General features: G+C 38.8%; 2 pseudogenes across 2 annotated transcripts; both read left to right on the top strand.

Annotated features, from left to right (window-relative positions):
- Positions 1–7,481: 7,481 nt before the first annotated feature.
- On the top strand, positions 7,482–8,425 carry LOC308253970 (olfactory receptor 1E5-like; annotated as a pseudogene). The gene has a single exon. The product of its transcript is annotated as an olfactory receptor 1E5-like (transcript).
- A 7,953-nt stretch (positions 8,426–16,378) lies between these two features.
- On the top strand, positions 16,379–17,318 carry LOC308253976 (olfactory receptor 1E2-like; annotated as a pseudogene). The gene has a single exon. The product of its transcript is annotated as an olfactory receptor 1E2-like (transcript).
- Positions 17,319–20,049: the final 2,731 nt, after the last annotated feature.

Below are 20,049 nucleotides of genomic sequence, written 5' to 3'. Positions count from 1 at the left end.
CTTTTTTTCCCTCTTCATTTGCATGGAAAGTTTTTTTCCATCCCTTCACTCTCATCCTGTGTGTGTCTTTAGTTCTGTGGTGGGTCTCTTGTAGACAGCATATAGTTGGGTCATGTTTTTATATCCATTCAGCTACCCCTTGCCTTTTGTTTGGAGCATTTAATCCATTTACATTTAGGGTTATTACTGATAGGTACTTATTTATTGCCATTTTAATTCTGTATGCCTAGATTTCTCTCTCTGTTTGTTCTTCTCATTACAGCAGTCCTGTTAGTATTTCTTGTAATGCAGTCTTGGTGGTGATGTAATCCTTTAACTTTTTTTTCTTTTTGTTTTGGAAGCTCTTTATTTGACTATCTATTTTTGAATGATAGCTTTGTGGGGGGCGGGAGGGAGTAATCTTGTTTTCAGATCCTTGCTTTCCATTACCTTGAGTACTTCATGCCATTCCCTTCTGTCCCGATGAGAAATCAGGTGTTGGCCTTATGGGAGTTCCTTGCTAGGTAATAGTTTGATTTTCTCTTGCTGCCTTTAAGATTCTCTCTTTGTCTTTAATTTTTGGCATTTTAATTATGTGTCTGGGCCTGGGCCTGTTTGGGTTCTTCTTTGTTGGAGTTTCTCTGTGCCGTCTGAACTTGTGTGACTTTTTCCTTTACCAGGTTAGGAAAGTTTTCTGCCATTATTTCTGCAAACACGTTCTCTATCCCTTTTGCCCTTTCTGCCTCTTCTGGCACACCTGCTATCTTAATTTTTACATTTCACATTGTCCCACAGTTCCCTTAAGCTGTCCTCCTGTTTTTTAATTGTTTTTTTTTTTTTCTTTTCTTTTTGGTTCTCTGGTTGAGTGTGATTTTTTTCAACTGTGTCTTCTAATTCACTGACTTGATCCTCAGTTTCCCCTAATCTGCTGTGTATTCCTTCCAATGTGTTCTTTATTTGTGTTATGTCATTCTTTATTTCCAACTGTTGTATTTTCATAGTTACTATATATTTTTTCATGTTGTTGAGCATCTTTACCATCATTACTCTGAACTCTGTTTCAGACAAATTTCTTATCTCTACTTTATTTATCTCTTCTTCTGGAGAATTCTCTTGTTCTTTCATTTGAAACGTTCTTTCATTTGGGGGTTGTTTCTTTGTCTTCTCATTTTGGTTGTCTGTTTGGGTTTGTGACTATGTATTTGGTAGATCCTCTGCACCTCTCAATCTTTAGTGCAGGACAGTGTCAAACTCTGTTTTATACTAATTAAATCAGGCAAAGACTCAAAGCCTCCAGAGACAGCCTCTGCCTATAGACTGATAGGATTCCAACTTGGATGGCCCCAGGTAATCATCTCCAAGTGTGGCGAGAGTTTTTTTCAACAGTTGCTTCTGCCTGGAGGCTAATTGTTAATTTTAGTTTCTTAAGTGGCCTCAGGGCAAGGTGTTTTTCAATAGGGTGGGTCAGCTGTCTTCCCCCCAGACATTCCCACAAATGTCTGTGTGGGAAATATGTCCTCTGCTGTGTGAGGGAATGACTCAGCACAGGAAACTGGGGGTGTCTGCCTTCCGGGTTCTAACGCCCAAGTCCTCAATCCTGCCTCCTTCTCACACAACTTCAGTACATTCCACACTCCCTCTCAGAGCACGGGGGTGGGGGGAGAGAGGGGTCTCCACAGGGAATTTTGTGTGTTGGCCCTTTAAGAGGGTGCCTGAATTTTCAGCTGTCATTCCCTGGCAGACAGAAACCCTGCTGCTTTTCACAGCCAAATGTTATGTGGGTACCCTTCTCAGCTGTGGTGCTCTCTGGTGGGGGTCCAACTTGGGGATTAGATCCCAGAGTATTTAGTGGCAATCCCCCACATCTGAGATATCTCTCTGAAATTTCAATTGCTCTCCGTGGGTGCCCAGGCAGCCTTTTCGTGCCTCTGCCCCTCCTTCCAGTCTCTATGCAGTCTCAGCTTTCAGTCCTCGGGTATCAGGGTTTTCTGCTGTGAGTCTTCCATTCAGGAAGTTTTTCTGTATTTTTGTTGTAATTCCAGTTTGTTCCTGGGAGCATGTCCATGCAGCATCCATTTACTCTGCCATCAGTTTTAAACTCTCCCATATATTAAGTTTTTATTCTGCATGTAAATATAAAAATATTAACACATTACAATTTATATTAATATCAACTAGTAATGAAGATGTAAAAAGTGTAAAAACACTTTAAAGTACCATTTACTATAGTACTAAACAATTAAATTCTTAGCTATAAATCTCACACAATATGTGCAAAGATTTTTATGTTGATAATCACAAAACACATATTAAAGAAATCACAGATGATCTGAAGAAATGGATAAATATAATGGGAGATATTGGAAGATTCAATACTATTATTAAGATATGGCCATTTCTCAAACTAATCTAGAGATTCAACACAATTCCATTAGAATTCCAATGGGGGTACAAATAGACAATCTGGTTATAAAATTTACATCTGAAGGAAAGAAACTAAAAAAGCAAAGTTGATTTTGGAACCAAAGTAGGAGGACTCATAATGTCCTGGTTTCCAGATGTACCATTAAGTTAAAATCATCAGGAAATAGTGGTATTAGAGAAAAGATAGACATATAGATGGGTATAGAGACTATACAATAGAGTCCAGAAATAAATCCACTCATGTATCATCCATTGATCACTGACAAAAATCTAAAGACAATTCAATGGAAAATAGTCTTTTTAATCATTGTTACTTGAGAGATTGAATTTTCATATGCAAAAAAGAATCAAAACCCATAGCTCACACTCTATATAATTCACTGAACATGGGGCAGATACCTAAATATTTTAATGTGAACTGAGGAAGTTCCCCCAGGACATTCTGTGTCACGGAGTCAGAGAAGTCCGAGAGCAGGAAGTCAGGAGTATGTAGAGCATAAATGAGGTGAAGTGGTTTTAGTTTGAATCCTCTAAAGCTAGTTGAAGTCAGCGCAGAGTTGGTTCCTGTACCTGTGGCTGGAAGAAGAGATGAGGCTGAGAGAATTAAAAATGGCACACAAGAAGTGTTTCATATAGTTCTCAAGGGAAAAGTGCTTATAACAATGGTTTTATTGATTGAGAAGTTGAGCCCACCAACTGTTCATTTTTAAGTTCTTATGTGAACCAACAGACAGAGAGCAATATTGCTATTCTGCTTAGGGTGACAATATTTATTGCAGATGGAAAACTAGGATGCTTTACACAGCTGGATCAGAGAAGACCATGTCTGAAATACTGTGAAATTCTTTTGTTATAGCTTAGTATTGTCATGTCTAATAATGAATGTTATGAAGATTACAGCAACCCAATAAAAGCAGGATCAATGAGGATGCATATATCCCAGAAATGAAGGTCTGCATAACATCACTATGTAAAGAACCCCACCCAGCTGAGATGATGGTCAAGGAGAACATAAAATGTATGGTGAAAGAAGGAGTTATAAAAGACAACCATGGTCTTGTGATCAATTGCAACAAAGGGAAGATGTGGAGACTAGGAGTTAATCTGACACCTGTGGCTGGAAGAAGAGTTGTAGAGTATTAGCGATAACGATAATGCCCGGTGTATTAAGATTTTCTTAAAGAAGTAAGGAGATGCAGGTACCTCAATGGGATTAAAACTAGATTTTTTTTTTCAATCTTGGATTGAGGAAGATTGAACAAGATCTGGGAGAGTTTATCTTTTCTCTTACTCTATGTTTTCCACATACTTGCATATGGTTGGGTCATAGAGATCTAATGCTTGTTAGCTGCTGATATATTTCTCCCCTTGGGTATGCTTATGAGGACTTGGGGTGTAGTGAAAGATTCTACCACCCTGAGAATCTTTCCAACATATGTATCTTTCATGCATTTTGCTCAAAGAACATTGATTGCTTCTAATTGTCCACCAGGTCAAGCCTCCTACACTCCTAAGATATTTTAGGATGTACACACTCTGGTCCCTGCTAGTTGGCTTCTCCAACCATTTCCCTTCACCTCTGAAAATGTAGCCTTCAGCCCCACAGGCCTAATGTCCATTTAACAGATAGTGTTGAATCGTCCATACATGAGCTTCTCTCCTTTCTCAGCTTCCCCCAAACTATAGTCAGGTGTGATCAGTGACTATAAACAGTCACTGTCCCAGGACTCTGAGAGCATGGTGCTAGAGCAGTCCTAGGTAATTACTTTGTCCTTAATGAGTTCCTCTAGGATCTAGATTCCTCTGGGATCCAGGGCCTTTTCTTTTGGTCTAGGGATGTATAGGATGGGAGATGTGAGAAGGGATGTTGCAGGCACAGTGATGACTACAGAGGCTGTTACTTCACATGCCTTAGTGTATAAAGAGGAGCAGAATCTCAGCCAAGGAATCACTCTCAGACAAACTGGTTAAGTTGGGCAGCAGATGAACGGATGAATGACTTGGTTTCTTAGGGCCCTTTTCACAGGATGGTCTTGATTTCTCAGGTTGTGTGATGTCTGCTGTGGTATTTTCAGGTATGATGACCCTCCTCTTTTCTACCTCTCAGCCTCCAAGACTTCCCTAAATCCTAAAATATTTTGATGAATGTCTACCAGTTAAAATCCCTTTTTACAATAATAGCATCCATTACTTCCTATGGAATGTATTCCCACAATGTAATATAATTTTAATATGACAACTTTTGAGGCAGGCTTTAATGAAATAGTTCTAGCACTTGATTTATTTTAGAATTACCTTGAGTTTTAAAAACCTTGGCACAGGAACCCTCTCAGATATTGTGATTAAATTTGTCTTAGGGAGACTAGTGATCTTTATTTTTAATAGCTTTATAGTTACTTGCAGTTTACTGTGTATTCGGTGGACAAGGATGGGCATCACCAGAATGCTAATTTACAAAGTATCTGCTTTCCTACTGAGTCAGAATCAGAGTTTTATTAGAACTCCCAGGTGATTTGCATGGACAATAATTTCAGAAGCATTGCTCTAGGAGATTTTTAGGTGCAATCCAAGCTGAGAACTACTGACTAAGTGGGTGAAGAAGATGAGAAGCTCATTGCATCATCAGTGGTAGCATCTGCAAGTTCTGTCTCTTGTTTGTCATCCCAGTTGTACGACTGACATAAGAGTCAGGTCCCATTAATTTACCTGGGAAACAAAATTCAGAGAAACCAGGTGTGTGATTCACCTGATATTTTCCCCCCACTGTATTGTCAGTGCATATAGTGTCCAAGTGTAAAAACTGTTAATGTGGCTGGATCAAACAGCATCAAGGGGTGGAAAGCCCAGCAACTGGACTCATTGATGTCATTATTGAAGGAGTTTCCCACATCTCTTAATGTTTCTCCTCTTCTCTCTTTGTCTGCTTTGGAGGCACATTAAGGTGTCTTAGTCAGGATGCTCCAGGGAAATAGAACCAATAGTAGATCTATCTATCTATCTATCTATCTATCTATCTATCTATCTATCTATCTATCAGCTATCTCTGTAAGTATATAGGTGTGTATCTCTATTACCTTTATCATCTGTATTAGTGACAAGAGTAGTGAATCTGAGTTACCCTAACATTGTCCATGGGCACAAAAATCACATTCATAAATTATATAATAAAGTGTCATATTGAGTGTTAAATGGTTGAGGTTAGAGACTTCTCAGTCTGTGAAAATTTAGTAGGAGTAGTGACTCTTACTTAAAAGGACTTCTGCTATCTTTAAAGTTGGTGGAATGCATGTCTCAGCCTGAAACACAAACCATAAATATTCATGAAACATCAGCCACATGGAAGACAGCTATAAAGCATTAATATCAAAGGCGATGAGTGCTATGGAGACAAGCACAGTGTGTTGTGAAACACAGCAGTGGTCCTCACCTGGTCTGGGGAGACAGGGAAGGTTTAGCTGAATAAATGACAGAGTAAGTGACATGTAATATACCTGGAGGATAAGTCAGGGCAAGCCCGTTGAAGAGAGAGCAGAGGGAGGAAAATGTTAAGCAAGAGGAACAGCAAGTGCAAAAGGCTGGAGGCAAGAAGTTGTGACAAGTTGTGACATTGATGTCCAGCATTGATGGAGAGAGGAATGGAAGTGCAATTGTGGGTCCAGATGAAACTATGGTGGTAGAAAGGGTCAGGATATGAGCACTTCTTAATTTAAATATATGTGGCATAATATATCTATTAGTTTCAGGTGTACAATATAGTGATTTGACATTTATATACCTTAGAATGTGATCACCACACTACCTCTAGTTAAGCACCTGTCACCATGCACAGTTATCCCAGTATTATTGCCTATATTTCCATTTAATGGATGGGTGAAAAAGATGAAGCATTTTTTGGAAAGGGATCTTGCATTTATCTTAAGAACAATGAGGATCCATGAGGATTTTAGGGCGAATGATGATCAGATTTTCAGTGAGACTGAAACATATTGTCAGAAGCAGGGATGTGAATTAAGAGGTTAAATCAATAGTAAAACAAGATAAGAGGTCAGTTGGTTTAGGGTAGTAAAAGTGGAGAAAAGGAATGGATGAATGGGAATTAAGTGGCAGAATCTATCAGACTTGTGGAAGGAGTGGATGCTGATGATGGGAGAAAGGTGGGAATGAAAGAAAATCCTCAGGTTTATGGCAGGAGAGCCTGGACCTCTTTTAATGAGATGTGGGGAATCAGAGGAGGAAGAGATTGGAAGAAGAGCAGGGTAGGGTCATGATTTACTTTTGGAATCTATTGAGTTTAAAATGCTGTGATACATCCAAGGGAAGAAAATCATTAAACAGCTGCATATACTCTTTTATAGATTAGAGAGACATATATATATCTGAAGTTTAAATGGTAATCAAAGCCTTTGAAGTAGATAAGTGTTTCTTGGTAATATATGTAGAATTATAAGAGAACAGTGTTTAGGAAAAAGCCCTGAGGAACATCATCATGTAAGATTTTGACTGAGCCCTAGCCGGTTTGGCTCAGTGGATAGAGCATCAGCCATGGACTGAAGGGTCCCAGGTTCAATTCCAGTCAAAGACACATACCTGGGTTGCAGGCTCAGTCGCCAGTAAGGGGTGTGCAGGAGGCAGTCAATCAATGATTCTCTCTCATCGTTGATGTTTCTATCTCTCTCTCCCTCTCTCTTTCTCTCTGAAATCAATAAAAATTATATATTAAAATAAACACGATTTCCAGTGAGCAGAAGACAATTACAGTTACTGAGGCTGTCTGGCCAGGCAGGTATGAGGAAAACTGATACATTATGTGTCTCAGATGCTAATGGATGATAGTGTTTTAGAAAAGTTGGAACATTATTATGTATTGAAGAGAAGTAAAAAAAAATAAGTCCTTTTTTTTTATCATAGAGGTTCTCAATATAGATGTTTGGAATGCAGAGATTGTAATTATTGTGAAAAGGTGATGTACAATATTTTTGTAAAGTACCTACAACATCATGTATTATAGAAATGTGTTCATTTTAAATTCAGGTGTTAATGGATACTATTATTTCTTCCTCAAGGTACTGGAGACAGATATGACAGGAAGGAATCAAACTGCCATCACAGAGTTCCTCCTCCAGGGCCTGCCCATTGAGTCAGAGCAGAAAAACCTGTTCTATGCCCTGTTCCTGGTCATGTATGTTACCACCGTCCTGGGGAACCTCCTCATCATTTTCCTGATTCGCCTGGACTCTCAGCTCCACACGCCCATGTATTTGTTTCTCAGTAACTTGTCCTTCTCTGACCTCTGCTTCTCCTCTGTCACAATGCCCAAGTTGCTGCAGAACATGCGGAGCCAAGTCCCATCCATCCCCTACACAGGCTGCCTGACCCAGATGTACTTCTTCCTGTTTTTTGGAAGCATGGAGAGCTTCCTCCTTGTGGCCATGGCCTATGACCGCTATGTGGCCATCTGCTTCCCCCTGCACTACACCACCATCATGAGCCCCAACCTCTGTCTCTCCCTGGTGGCGCTGTCCTGGGGGCTGACCACGTTGCATGCCATGTTACACACTCTGCTCATGGCCAGGTTGTGTTTTTGTGCCGACAATGTGATTCCTCACTTTTTCTGTGACATGTCTGCTCTGCTGAAGCTGTCCTGCTCTGACACTCGAGTCAATGACTTGGTGATATTTATCATGGGAGGGCTTACTGTCATCATCCCGTTCCTACTCATCATCATGTCTTATGCACGAATTGTGTTGTCCATCCTCAAGGTCCCTTCTGCTAGAGGTATGAGCAAGGCCTTTTCCACCTGTGGCTCCCACCTGACTGTGGTGTCGCTGTTCTATGGGACAGTTATTGGTCTCTATTTATGCCCATCAGCTGATAATTCTACTGTGAAGGAGATGGTCATGGCTATGATGTATACTGTGGTGACGCCCATGCTAAACCCCTTCATCTACAGCCTGAGGAACAGAGATATGAAGGGAGCCCTGGGAAGAGTCTTATCAAAAAGAAATCTTCTATTTCTGTATGATGGTAAAGCTTATTATTTTTGAATTACTTTATCCAGTAGACATATTGATATTAATATGTGGATATCAAGCCACACTTTTTTTTCTTACTATTGATCTTTTAAAAATTACATTCTAAACAATTGTACAGTAAGTGAAAGAGATGAAGTGGAGGTGCATAGTTAAACTTGGAAAGGGGATCTCAGTTACTTGTTAGCAAAGCCTTCCTCTTTATTATCCATGTGATACTGAACCAAAGTTTTAAAAACTTTGAACCAATCTATACACCTCCAGTTATTAAGAAGTAATCTGTCATGTGTTTTTTTTTGAACCAAACTGTTCTTTAAAAATACTTGCCACTATTGAATAAAGTTCAAATTTCTCACTCTCTTGATTACCTCTGCTGAACTGGACTTTTTCTTGTTGACTACAAATTCTTAACTTATGTCTTCCTCAGCAAGTGTTCACAATATCCTGTCTTTTAAACATGAGTCATCTGATTTACTTTCCTTTCTTTTGAATTGAAGCTAACATAAATGGATTTTCTATATCCTGTGCTACATAGTTTAGTTTGTCTTTACCTGGGAGCTAGCTCATACCTCGAATCCTAAATGTTCCTTCCTCAGTTCTGGGGAAGGAGGCTAGTGTTTAAGGAAACCTCACTCTTGTTTAATATTTTGGAATTTATCAACAACTTTTATATCCATGATCTTCATCTACTCTTGTGATGAATTCTGCTCCTTTTTATGGAATTTACCACCATTTAAAAGATTTAAAAATGTAATTTGATGACTTGCTAGGGTCCCAGATTGGGTTAGTATTGAACTTACTTAATATCCCAGTAGGTCTGAATTTAGGGTTTCTTATTTCCTCCCTCATCAGAAATAAGGGGAGCAGGCCTTCATTTTTCAGCTTGAGCTCCACGTATGGCACTGTCTAGGTTTACAACTGGGTCTATTTTCCCGTATTCTCCCCTTTAAGTGGTAGCATCTAAACCCATAATTTGAATCCTCTCATCTATTCTTACCTCCACATCTTTATCTTCAGTCTAGACCTTCCCATTTCTTAATTTTTATTTTCATCTTCATAGTAGATATCTCCACTTCAAGTACTCTATAAACACCTTAATCTTGATATGCTAAAATGAACTCTTTATATTTCATCAATTTTGTTTTTTATATTCCATTTTCAGCTTTATTAAGGTAAAGTTTATAAATATTTTACACATTAAAGTATACATCTTAATGAATTTGGACATATACTGTACATACACTCAAGATATAGCACCACAACTAAACATATCCATCACCTCCAAGAATTTTCTTGTATACTTTAGTGGGTCTTTCTTTAATTTTTAAGAATACTTAACATAAGTTCTATCCTTTTAACATAATTTAGAGTGCACAATACCGTAATATTAGCCATAGGTACTATATTGTACAACAGATCTTAGAAGTTACTCATCTTACACAAAAGAATTTTTATTTTATTACCTATTGATACCTCTTTCTAATTTCCCCCTTGTTTCAGTCCTTGACACCCACCACTTTATTCTGTCCTTTTATGATTTTTATTAATTTAAATACCTCATATAGGTGGAATCATGCAGTATCTGTTTTCTGTAATAGGGTTATTTCACTTATCATAATGTTCATCCATGTTGTCACAGATGTCAAGGTTATTTTTTAAAAGTTGGGCAATATTCCACTGTCTGCATGCATATGCCACATTTTTTTATTCATTCATGTATTGATGGGCATTTGGGTTGTTGCCACATCTTGGCTATTGTGAACACAGCAGTGCAGATATCTCTTTGAGATCACGATTGAATTTTCTTTGGATATATACACTGAGTGGTCAGATTATTATGATCTCTGAAGGCATAGTAATCTGGCCACTCAGTGTACTTCTCTTGAGTACTTCATTTATTTGATGTGAAAGATACTATAAATCGTGCACCTGATCAGTTTTCCCCTTTGCACTGGCTGATAGAAAGCTCAGGGCAAATAGGTGGTAGATCTCCAGCAAAAGTCTAGAATACTTTTGGTACCCATTTGAGATACAAATACACTGAGTGGCCAGATTATTATGCATTCAGAGATCATAATAATCTGGCCACTCAGTGTATATACTCATCCCAGAACTGAGATTTTTGGATCATATGGTAGTTTTGTTTTTATTTTTTGAGAAACTTCCCTACTGTTTTCCATAGTGACTGCAGCATTCTATGTTCCCACCACCAGTGTATAAGTGTTTACTTTCCCCCACATGTTCTCCAACACTCATCTTTTAAAAATAATATCCATCCATCCTAACAGGTGTAAGGTTATATCTCATTGTGATTTTGATTTGCATCTCTTAAGATTGGTAATATTTAGCCCCTTTTTCATATATCTGGAGACCTATGTATGTCTTCTTTGGAGAAGCACTTTTCCCTTTTTTAAGAGGCATAATTATATTTTTCCTATTTAGTTCTGGGAGAATCTCCTATGTTTTGAACATTAATTCCTCATCAGGTAGATGGTTTGCAAATATTTTTCTCTTATTCTGCAGGAGACCTTTTCAGTGTATTGTTTTCTTTGGTGTACAGAAGCTTTTAAGTTTGATGTAGCACCAATTAGTACTTAGGAATAAACCTAACCAAGATGTGAAAGACTTGTATACTGCTGAAAGAATTTAAAGAAGACATAAATAAATGTACAAACATGACATGTTCGTGGAATTGAAGAATTAATATACTAAAACATCCATATTCCCAAAGTGATATATAGATTCACTGCCATCCTTATCACAATCCCAATTACATTTCTTTAAACAAAATAGAAAAAAATTCTAAAATTCATATGGAACCACATTAGACATCACAAAGCCAAGAATTCTTGAGGAAGAAAACAAAACTAGAGGCATCACACTTCCTTATTTCAAACTACAGGGAGGGGCAAAAGTAGGTTTACAGTTGTGAGTATGTGGGTTATTCTTGTATTATTACTTACTTATTATTCTGTTATTTCCCATATAAACAACTATAAACCTACCTTTCCCCCACCCTGCATATTACAAAGTTATAGTAATTAAAACTTTAAGATACTGGCATAGAGATGGACATATAGACAATGGAACAGAATAGAGAACTCAGAAATATATGCAGGTATATATGCAATCAACTGATCTTTGACAAAGGTGCCAAGAACATGCATTGGGGAAAGGAAAGTCTCTTCAACAACTGGAGCTGGGAAAACTTGGTATCTACAAGAAAAAGAATGAAGCTGGACCCCTATCGTTTAGCATACACAAAAATCAATTCAAAAATAGATTAAGGACTTAAAGGCAAGATCTGAAACTGTAAAATTCTTTGAAGAAAACATAGAGAGAAAACTTAAAACAATAAATTTATTGGGTGACAGTGGTTAATAAAATTATATAGCCTTCAAAGGTATAATTCTATGATACATCATCTGAATATTGCATTGTGTGCCCATCACCCAGAGTCAGCTGATCACCATTGATGTTTCTCTCTCCCACTTCCTACCTCTCTGATATTAATAAAAACATATTTTAAAAAAGAATATGGAAATTTCTGATACTGATCTAGAGATTCAACACAATTTCATTAGAATTCTTACTAATAGACAATCTGATTATACAATTTATATGTGAAGGCAAGAAACTAAAAAAGCAAAGTTCATTTTAGAAACAAAGAGCAAAGTAGGAGGACTCATAATGCCCTGGTTTCCAGACTTAATGTTAAGCTAAAATCATCAGGAAATTGTGGTATTAGAGAAAACAGGAAAAATAGTTAGGTATAGAGAATATAGAAGAGCATATAGAGCTCAGAAATAGATCGACTCATGTATCATCCATTGATCACTGACAAAGATGTAAAGACAATTCAGTGGAAAATAGTCTTTTCAACCATCAGTATTTGAAAGATTGGGCTTTCATATGCAAAAAAGAATCTCAATTCATATCTCACACTCTGTACAATTCACTCAACATGGATCAGATACCAAAATATTTTAATGTGTACCAAGAAAGTTTTCCATGACATCCTGTTTCATGTTGTCAGAGAAGCCTGAGAGCAGAAGTCAGGAGGATGTAGAGCAAAAACAAGGTGAAGTGATCTCAGGTTGCATCCTCCAAAGCTAGTTGAAGTCAGTGCAGAGGTGGTTACTGCAGCTGTGGCTGGAAGAAGAGATAAGTCTGAGAGAATTAAAAATAGCACACAAGAAGTGTCTCAAATGTTTCTCAAGGGAGTAGTGCTTAAAACAATGGTTTCATTGATAGAGAAGTTGAGCCTACCACCTGGACATTTTTCAGTTCTTATGTGAATCAATAGATAAAGACCATGGTGGTGATAATTATTATGGATGAAAAACAAGGATGCTCTACACAACTGAATCAGAGAGCACCATATCTGAAATTATGAGATATGCTATGGGTGACACTTCATATTTTCATGTCTAAAAATACATGTTAATGAAAACTATAACAACCTAATAAAGGTACGGTTAATGAGGATGCAGATTCCCTGAGAATGAAGGTTTATATGACATCACTATGTAAAGAACCCCATCCAGCTGAGATTATGGCCAAGGAGAACATGGAATGTGTGGTGAAAGAAGGAGTTATAAATGTCAACCATGCTGTAGTGATCAATTGCAACTTAAGAAGGAACTGGAGACTAGGAGTTAATCTGACACATATGTAGAGTAGAAAAGATGATGGTGGTGGTGGATGCATTAAGGTTTTCTTAGAGAAGTAAGGAGATGGAGGTACCTCAATGGGATTCAAACTGGATTTCTTTTTCAATATTGGGTTGAGGAAGATTGAACATGATTTGGGAGAGTTTATCTTTTCTCTTATTCCAGTCTTTGCCATATATGTGCATATAATTGGGCCATAGAGATCTAATCATTGTTAGCTGCAGATGTATCTCTCCCCTTGGCTATGTTTATGGGTAATTGAGTTATAGTGAGAGATTCTACCACCCTGATAATATTTTCAAAATATTATCAGGTAAAGCCTCCTACACTCCTGAGTTATTTTAGGATATTCACACTCTGGTCCCTGCTAGTTGGCTTCTCCAACCATTTTCCTTCACCTCTGAAAATGTAGGCTTCAGCCCCACCGGCCTAATGTCCATTAAACAGGTAGTGTTGAATCGTCCATACATGAGCTTCTCTCCTTCCTCAGTTTCCCCCAAAGTATAGTCATGTGTAATCAGTGACTATAACGAGTCACTGTTCCAAGACTCTGACATCATTGTCCTAGAACAGGGGTGGGCAAACTTTTTGACTTGAGGGCCACAGTGGGTTCTTAAACTGGACCGGAGGGCTGGAACAAAAGCATGGATGGAGTGTTTGTGTGAACTAATATAAATTCAAAGTAAACATCATTACATAAAAGGGTACGGTCTTTTTTTTTTATTTCAATAGTTTTATTCATTTCAAACATTTTAACAAGAAGAATGTAAACACTAATTATTATAATTTGAAACTTCAAAAAATGGAGGAATCATAGCACAATAACATACCTTATATTGAAGATGGCAAAGGCAAAATAAAATTGCCTAACAAAGGAAAGGTACAAAAGTCTTTCAAATTAAACTTAAATATAATAAAATAATTGAAAACTAAAACAAATAGAAAAGAACAAAATGTGTAAACAGTAAATTAAACATTTTCTTTAGTGCAACTTCCAAATTATGCCCGGGACGTAGATGTAGATGGCAATGTAGACTGGGTTGAAAGGTTTTTGGTCTTTAAAACATCAACTTCAGTGGGAACAGTGTTGTTGGTCTTCTTTTTAGCTAATGCTCTGATACTGTGCTCTCCAGGGGCGTGTCTCCCTACATCACCATGATAACGTGTCTACGCATTCCCAGGGTGATGTCAGGGGACACGTCCGCGGGCATTACAAGGAGCCTCTGGAGGATTGAGAGGTTGTTCCTTCTACTGAATGGGCGGATATAAATCCGCCCACTCAGAAGAAGGAGCTGCGGCCCTGTTTCCAGACATTGCCATGTTAACACTGCTGCTGGTGAAGGAGCGGAGGGGAGAGCAAGAGAACACTCAGCTCTTTCGGCTCTGCGGGCCGGATAGAACAGCCGAAGGGGCGGATCCGGCCCGCAGGCCATAGTTTGCCCACGGCTGTCCTGGATAATTACTTTGCCTTTAATGAGTTCCTCCAGGATCTAGATTTCTCTAGGATAAAGGGCTCCTTTGGTGTAGGGTTGTATAGAATAGGAGACGTGATTATCTATCTATCTACATATCTATCTAGCTAGCTATTTAGCTCTATTATCTTTATCATCTATATTAATGGAAAGAGTAGTGAATCTGAGGTACCCTAACATTTTCCATGGGCATAAGATCACATTCATAAATTCTATAATAAAGTGTCATATCCAGTGTTAAATGCTTGAGGCTAGAGACTTCTTGCTCTGGGAAAATTTAGTAGTTGTAGTGACTCCTACTTAAAAGGACTCCTGCTACCTTTAAAGTTGGATACATGTCTCAGCCACAATGAGTCATGAGCTGACATGGCCTTTCCTGTATGGATCTTACAATCTAGCAAGGATCAGGTAGAAACCAATAATTCAATGGCTTTCAGGGCTATGGGAGCAAGCACAGTGTGATGTGCAACACAGCAGTGGTTCTCATCTGGTCTGGGAGACAGGAAAGGTTTAGCTGAGTAAGTGACATGTAATATACCTGGGAGGTAAGTAAGGGCTAGCCAGGTGAAGAGAGAGCAGAGGAAGGAAAATGTCAAGCAAGAGGAACAGCAAGTGCAAAAGGCTGGAGGCAAGAAGTTGTGACATTGACGTCCAGCATTGATGGAGAGAAGAATGTGAGTGCAATTGGGGGGCCAGATGAAACTATGGTGGCAGAAAGGGTCACTTCTTAATTTAAATATATGTGGCATAAAATAGTATATTAGTTTCAGGTGTACAATATAGTGATTTGACATTTATATACCTTACAATGTGATCACTACACTACCTCTAGTTAAGCATCTGTCACCATGCACAGTTTTCCCAATATTATTGGCTATATTCTCCTTTTCTGGATGGATGAAAAAGATGAAGCATTATTTGAAAGGAATTTTGCCTTTATCTTAAGAACAATGAGGATCCGTTGTTCTTAGGGACTGTAGGGAGAATGATGATCAGATTTTCATCTTAGAGTTCCACAGTGAGACTGTTTCAATAGTATAAATAAGGTAGGAGGTCAGTTGCTTTAGGGTAGTAAAAGTGGAGAAAAGGAATGGATGAATGGGAATTACGTTGCAGAATCTATCAGACTTGTGAAGGAGTGGATGTTGATGATGAGAGAAAGGTGGGAATGAAAGAAATTCCTCAGGTTTATGGCTGGAGAGCCTGGAGCTCTTTTAATGAGATGTGGGGAATCAGAGGAGGTGGAGAGGGGAAGAGGAGCAAGGTAAGGTCATGATTTGCTCTAGGGATCTATTGAGCTTCACATGCTGTGATACAGCCAAAGGAAGAAAATCATTAAGCAACTGTGTATACTCTTATAGAGTAGAGGGACATGTACACCTGAAGTTTAAATGGTAATCGAAGTCTTTCCTAGAACAGGGTTTAGGAAAAAGCCCTGAGGAACATCATCATGTAAGATTTTGACTGAGCAGGAGACCATTATAGTTACTGAGGCTGCCTGGCCAGGCAGGTATGAGGAAAACTGATACATTATGTGTCTTAGAAGCTAATGGATGAGAGTGTTTCAGAAAAGTTAGAACATTATTATGTATTAAAGCAAAGTAAAAAAAAATGAGTCACTTTCAATCAGAGTTTCTGATTGTAGAGATTTGAAATATAGAGATTGTAATTATTGTGAAAAGATGATGTAAAATATTTTTGCAGAGTACCTACAACATCATGTATCATATAAATGTGTTCATTTTTAATTTCGGGTGTTAATGGACACTATAATTTTTACTTCAAGGCACTGGAGACAGATATGACAGGAAGGAATCAAACTGCCATCACAGAGTTCCTCCTCCAGAGCCTGTCCATGGAGTCAAAATGGAAAAACCTGTTCTATGCCCAGTTCCTGGTCATGTATCTTACCACCGTCCTGGGGAACCTCCTCATCATTTTCCTGATTCGCCTGGACTCTCAGCTCCACACGCCCATGTATTTGTTTCTCAGTAACTTGTCCTTCTCTGACCTCTGCTTCTCCTCTGTCACAATGCCCAAGTTGCTGCAGAACATGCAGAGCCAAGTCCCATCCATCCCCTACACAGGCTGCCTGACCCAGATGTACTTCTTCCTGATTTTGGAGACCTGGAGAGCTTCCTCCTTGTGGCCATGGCCTATGACCGCTATATGGCCATCTGCTTCCCCCTGCATTACACCACCATCATGAGCCCCAAGCTCTGTCTCTCCATGTTGGCACTACCCTGGGGGCTGACCACGTTGCATGCCATGTTACACACTCTGCTCATGGCCAGGTTGTGTTTTTGTGCTGACAATGTGATTCCTCACTTTTTCTGTGACATGTCTGCTCTGCTGAAGCTGTCCTGCTCTGACACGCGAGTTAATGACTTGGTGGTATTTATTATTGGAGGGCTCATTGTTGTCATCCTATTTCTACTCATCATCATGTCCTATGCACGAATTGTGTTGTCCATCCTCAAGGTCCCTTCTGCTAGAGGTATGCGCAAGGCCTTCTCCACCTGTGGCTCCCACCTGGCTGTGGTGTCACTCTTCTTTGGGACAATTATTGCTCTTTATTCCCATCAGCTGATAATTCTACTGTGAAGGAGATGGTTATGGCTATGATGTACACTGTGGTGACGCCCATGCTGAACCCCTTCATCTACAGCCTGAGGAACAGAGACATAAAGGGAGCCCTGGGAAGAGTCTTTTGTAGAAAGATATTTTCTCGTTATTTATGATTGTAACACTTGATTTTTTAAATAATTTTATTCCTTAGATATATTAATATTGGATTATTATTCTAGGTATTTTCCCTCACCATGTTAACTTAAATTAAAATGACATGCTGCACAATTGTTCAGTATGTAAAAGTGATAAATTGGAGCTGTGCAGGTGAACTGGGTAAGCCGGTCTTTGTGATATCTTTGTCTTCCCCAAACCCAGGGGACCTTGGGAAAGCACAGCTTAAGAAGTACCATTTTAAGTGATCTTTATGACTTACATTCTTAACTTATTCATTACAGTATATTATTTTTAAAATCAGAACTCTGTTTGATGACAGTAGCATCCTATATAATAAAAGAGAAACATGTGAATTGACTGTACCTCCGCTACGCTCACCAGCGAAACAGGACTGAGTATGCAAATTAACCAGACAAAGATGGTGGGTTAATTTGCATACACATGCACAGGGCAGAGAGCAGAGTGGGAGAGCCAGCGGAGAGTGGAGCGGCTTGGGGAACTTGGCTCCCCAAGCTGCCAGACAGAGAGCAGAGAGGAAGAGCTGCCAGCTTGGAGGACTTGGCAGAGCGGGAGGCTGTGGGATGGAGAAAGAGCAGGAAGGGAAAACCAAGAGTGCAGGGAGCACCAGGAATTCTGGGAATAGTAGTTTTGGTGGCAGCCTCAGGACCAGAAGTGAAAGCCCAGAGTGCATTGGGGGGTGGGGCACCAGGAATGCTGGGAATGGTAATTCTGGTGGCAGAAGGATATCCTAGACACTAGAGCAAAGTGAGCCTGGAGAAAAATTAAAGGGAAGAGATCCTAAAACTTCCAGGAAATCTCCACCAATGAAGCAAAGAAAAAAACCTCTATTACTCTGTGAGCAACAAACCAAACTGGGTTGGGGTCTCAGACAATTTGCTCATATGATTGCAAAGACAGACAGAAACTCCTGGATTGGAGAGGGTTCCCCTGAGGGCTCCCTGATTGAAGAGGGTGCAGATGGGGCTGAGGGACCCACCCCCCGTGCACGAATCTTTGTGCACCGGGCCCCTGGTTTTAAAATAATTCTCTATACTCTTAGGTCAATACTCAATATTTCAGCTCCTGGTTTCCCTTTAAATTCCTCCTACATACCTCTCCCTGCACAGGTCACATAGTTTATCTGTTAACCGTTTTCCCCCTCTGATTTATTTTCGTGTCTACCTTGTGTTTTCTAATCTGAAATTGATATTTGTAACCCTTTTACTGCATGAGTGGATTTTGTCTTTACATGGGAATAATGAATTCTAGGGGCCCTAAAATTTATTTCCCTAGGAATATGAAAAGATGGTAGAAGCTAGTATACAAATTCAGAGTGGAAGGATGCTTCTCTTCTGTTTGGTAGTTTGGATTTCATAAAAGAACTTTTTATTTATATCTTTATTCTACCCTCATGGCATTTCTACTAAGTATAGATGATATTATCACTATTTCGCAGATGGAAAAATATGGCATTCAATTACTAGTACTTGCCAAGTCACACTGTGTGTCAATTGTTGAATTTATGTAAGATTCCAGACTATGTGATTCTATGGGTTCTTCTCATTTTCTTCCACTTCAACGAGAAGGGGAGCAGGACATCTGTAATAGTGCCAACAATTTAAACAAAACAAAACAAAAACCTCTTAGCTCTGTTTGTGGCATGGACTATGTTTCCAAACTTGGTCTATTTGTATCTTTAGTTATTTTCTCTAAGTGATGGCATCCAAACCCACCACTTTAACCTTCTGGTATATTCTGGCAACCTCCACATCTCCATCTGTAGCCCAGACCTTTCTCCAGAACTCCCAGGTGTTATTCTCATCTGCCCATGGGTCTCTCCACTTGAGGGTCTATGAACAGTTCAATCTCAACATGCACATCATTGAACTCTTTATGTTCCCCCAAGTGTGCTCTTTGTCCTTTATTCTATACTTTGATTTTTTTAAAACTAAATTTATTGGGGTGACAATGGTTAATAGGATCATATTTTTATTAATACCTTTGTTGGATTACATCTTCAAGTCATTTTTTTCTCTTTATTTTTATTGTTGACACTATTACAGATGTTCCCCTCCCCCCACCTTTTACTTGCCTCCACCCAGTCCCTAACCCCCTTCCCTCTGGCCATCTTCAAGTCATTTTTAAAAAAAGAATGGTACCTGAATACTGTCTTTATTGAATTTTCACCTATTTTAGATTTTTCTTTTGTATTTGTGTTTCCATCTGAAGGACAACTTGGCTAGGTATAGACTTTTGAGGACATTTGCTTTCCCACTTAACCTTCTATTTCCAAAGTAACTATGGAAAACTCTGAGGTAAGGCTGACTACTCCCTTTCCCTTCCACCCCTTACATGGCCATCTTCTTTCCCCCTCGAAACTTGTAGAATTATTTCTCCAAACATGAAGTTTAATAATTTCATCAGATTTTGTTTGTGTATCAATTTTCTTTTGTTACAATTTTCTAATAACACAGCAAACACCTTTTGAATTACAAGTCTTTCATCTTTCTTCATTTCAAAAAGAGATTTCTACTATCATATCTTGTAATATTATTATTGACCCATTTTTTTTTCTATTCTCTAGTAAGACCAATAATTCTGTTGTTGTTGTTAATCCTCACCTGAGGATATTTTTTGCGTTGATTTTTAGAGAGAGTGGAAGGGAGGGGGAGGGACACAAAGAGAGAAACATTGATGTGAGAGAGACACATCTATTGGTTGCCTCCC

This window comes from Plecotus auritus (genome assembly GCF_963455305.1).
Source record: "Plecotus auritus genome assembly, chromosome: 7".
Lineage (NCBI taxonomy): Eukaryota > Metazoa > Chordata > Mammalia > Chiroptera > Vespertilionidae > Plecotus > Plecotus auritus.
The sequence above is the reverse complement of the archived record's forward strand: the minus strand, read 5'-3'. Positions and strand labels throughout refer to the sequence as shown.